This window comes from Saccopteryx leptura, chromosome 4 (genome assembly GCF_036850995.1).
Source record: "Saccopteryx leptura isolate mSacLep1 chromosome 4, mSacLep1_pri_phased_curated, whole genome shotgun sequence".
Lineage (NCBI taxonomy): Eukaryota > Metazoa > Chordata > Mammalia > Chiroptera > Emballonuridae > Saccopteryx > Saccopteryx leptura.
The window spans coordinates 174,625,168-174,628,933 of record NC_089506.1 but is presented as its reverse complement, the minus strand read 5'-3'; the positions used below and the strand labels follow the sequence as shown (position 1 = coordinate 174,628,933).

Here is a 3,766-nt window from a genome sequence, read left to right as displayed (position 1 = left end):
ACTGGTTTTCAGAGAGATATTATAAATAGAATTCTCCCTTACTTATCTTCTTATCCATGTAATAACACAATCTATAAAGTGAACTTTTTTAAGACTTCATATTGCCAGTTCTATCAAATTTAAAGGAAATGTCTATGTTTTGTTTCTCATTAGGTGTACCAAGCCAACTTTACTTTAGGATGGATGTGTCAGGAGTAAGGTTGTCTATAGTTCTTAGCCCGTCCATAGTCCTGGTTTATGCCTGGCGTCCCAAAGGATTAGGAATAGTTTCTGCCTTTATTCTCAAAACTTTCTGGCTCAGATAATTAAAAAAGTACCTGTCCACCCTAACTAGAAAGGACCACTGAAAGTGGTTTTAATAAATAGCTCACAATTTCTTGTGCATTTAGAAACTGGATAAAAAGCATTCCTGTACATAACCAGAATCTAGTCTAGTTTTCTGCTGCTTTTATTGTTTCTTTTGCCTTCTGTGCCTTCACTCATTCCAAACCATTACTGAGTGTCTATTACATGCCAGGTAGCTTTGTAAAGCACTTAACAGTGTATAAAACCTTTTCATTGTGCTCACTTTGGGAGCACATATACTAAAATTGGAATGACACAGCAAAGATTAGCATGGCCCATGAGCAAGGATGACATGCAAATTCATGAAGTGTTCCATACTTTTTCTCACTTAAAAAACCCACCTTTACAGTAACATTGTCATTACTACTTAAATCTACCGAGTGCTAACTCAGAGAAACCTACCCTTTACAATAGAGAAATCTGGAGTAATTTTGAACGTGGAAAAGCTTGTTTCCAACTTACTTCAAAAACACCAGTATTACCCTTAATATAATATAAGCTAAGACAACAGATTGCCCAATATCACCAAGTTTTAAGTGTTTCCTATCAGAAGTGTTGTGGAAAAGAACTATGTTTCTTACTGTGAAACAAGACAAATGACACCGAAAGAGAATAAGACATTGGCCAGCACAAATTTAGATTCTAGGTAAAAAGACATTTATGTGAAAATCCTTCTGCTAACATTGATTTTTTTAAAACCCCTAGCTATTTTTTTAAATGAAAGTTGTAACAGAAAATGGTATCTGATTTACATTTCAAATTTCCACGTAACCATAAACTTTTATAGTGGTGAACAGATGTTGATATGAATTTTACAACGTTGAAAAAATACTTTTCAAATTCATATCAGAGAAATACCAAATTAAAACTAGGAAAAGAAATATCATAAGACCAGCAAAATTGCAATGTTGACTAAGATTTGCTTAATATGACAATGTCTTTATCCAACTAAAATCTGAAGTAACAGTTAATTCAAAGAAGTCTTCATCAATGTGAATCCAAGTTTATAGATGCAAGCTTGAAACCAATTTATAATTATACAATTAGTAAACATACAAATACAATATGCCTACAGGCCCTTATGCACACGTTATATTTTATTTAAAAAAATGTTGAGATATTAACTGTAAAGTTGTCATGGGTTTGAGCTTTTATAAATCTTACCATCCATGACAGTAATCATTTCACAAACAAACAAATAAACAAATACAAAAATCTAGCAGTAACTAGTAACAGCCTCAGACAAACAGGAGCTAGAACCTGTCTTTGATAAATTGGATAAAAGAAAAAATGTGAACAAAATAGAGCTGGTGTGAATTCAGAATTGACCTCCTTACATCCCAGCTCCAGTCCTGCATTGATTTGGATTAATACTAAATTCATTAGGAACAATTCCTAAGAAGATAGAAGTCAGGTAAAGAGATGAATGCGTTTATCTGAAGAACATCCTCTGCATAGGAAAACAGTTTCTGCTAAACATGCAAAATGGTTAAATCATCTCAGAGACATGTTTAAAACACCAAAAGGAAATCTGAACAAAAGCAGCATCCAGTTTTCTGAACTTCCTTTAGGATTATGAATATATTAGCCATTGGCCTCATAAGTCTGAGAACTTTTGTTAAATACAGACCAAATTCAGGATTTTCTTACTTCACTGTGTTTCTTCCAAAGCTCAGATTTATTTTGGTATATTATGAAAGAGTATGTTTCTCATATTTAAAGAAACAGATAAGGGAACCGGATATTGCATGCAGAATATCATCTGTTAATTCATAGATCAGTACGATCTAGTAACAGGCTAGACTCTGTTAATCATGTTTGTCACAGTCTGATAAAACATGTTTTGCACCAAACTCTACTCTATAGCTGAGCACAAACATTCACAGGGGTCCTTGTTGAGGTTTTGATCCTGCACCTAAAAACTCCACATAAAACTCCTACAAACAAAATAATTAAGTCAATCTTGAACTTCACACTTTAATGCCATTTTATTGGGTGTTCTATTTTACTTCCACTTGTGGTTTAATAATTTCCTGTTCTCTCTGCTCACATCCAAGGACTCATCTCATGGTATTTACCAGGCATTCATTGGTCCTGAAGGGTTGCCATAGTCCTGACATACAAGTCATAAAGCATCTATGCAGGAACAAATGGTACTCCAACTGCTGCTATTTTACATACAGCAAGAATCACCCAAGGGACTTAGAACAAACATAGCATTGTGCAACACAGGGCAGCTGGTTGGCTAAATGTGGCCCCCAGCTGTCAATGAGACAACTGATGATAATTAATTACCAGAGATTCAGAAAGATTCTGCCTGTGTTTAAGTCCCTGGTCATACGACAGGCTCTCTAGGAAGGTCTGTTTTCATTTTTTTTGACAACTAGGGAAAGTTTCAAGCATGAAGGCAGAATAACAGATGCAACAGCAATGCAGATTTACCTCAAATCTGGTGTGGCAATGTATGGAGTGTGAATTTCAGATTTCTTTACATTTGAAAGTTTTTAAGTGAAGACCTGAGTGAGCTTGTTTTATTGGAATTGATGTTTAACTATATTCATTTTCCATGCATATAGTTAACATGTTTTATAAAAGTTTTAAATACATAAAGGCACCAATGGAATGTGGGGAAAATCTTTGGTTAGTTTTTAAAGCACTTGCGTAATAAAAAAAATGCGAAAAAATTCCTGGAAATAAATTTAGAAAGTCTTCAATGCTAGGCAAAAATTGATTCCACACTCAGCAGAAACCTATACTAGTGTCTCTTAAGAAAGGCTTAGCCATTGTTAAAAGGAGTTCTGCCCTGTACTGACTTTGACACTCTCCATATACTTTTCAATCTTGTATCCAAGGCTGTCGTTCTCCTGCCTCTGTGGTCCAGAATGTAGGACAACTCTGGACACTTTCAGATGTGGCTGCAGGACCACTGAGATAGTGATTGGAATTTCGAGTCACCATTTATAAATGTCTGATGCAAAAAAAGTATTTTTTTCAGTGACCTCTTAATTTGACTTGTCTATGTGTTCTGAACAACATTTACATTTGCATTACTCCTAGTCTCAGCACAGGAAAAGCACATAACCTTTTCATTTCATAGGAAATAAGCTGATTTCTATTGTTTTCACATATATGGTTATTTATCATCTGGTAGACCACATTATATTGATTGTATATATCTTTTTATCACTAGTCTTAACGATGAAAAACAGGATGTTTGCAAATAGCTGAGTACTAATTAAAATAAAACAGTATTAAGAAAAAATAGTTATAAAATATTCATTTTTTTAACCAGAAAACCAAAATGGGAAAAAGTTTTATTTCATTATTTTGCTTTTTATTTTTTCTAGAGAGGATTTTGTCAAGTCAGAGCATAAACAAATAAAAAAAACCTTTATAGTTATTCCCATAAGATAATAAGCTT

At 33.8% G+C, this 3,766-nt stretch overlaps 1 non-coding gene across 1 annotated transcript; it reads left to right on the top strand.

The window, feature by feature from the left end:
* Positions 1 to 560: 560 nt before the first annotated feature.
* LOC136404623 (U6 spliceosomal RNA) lies at positions 561 to 667 on the top strand. Its single transcript, XR_010751344.1, has one exon. It is a non-coding gene; the product is annotated as a U6 spliceosomal RNA (small nuclear RNA).
* Positions 668 to 3,766: the final 3,099 nt, after the last annotated feature.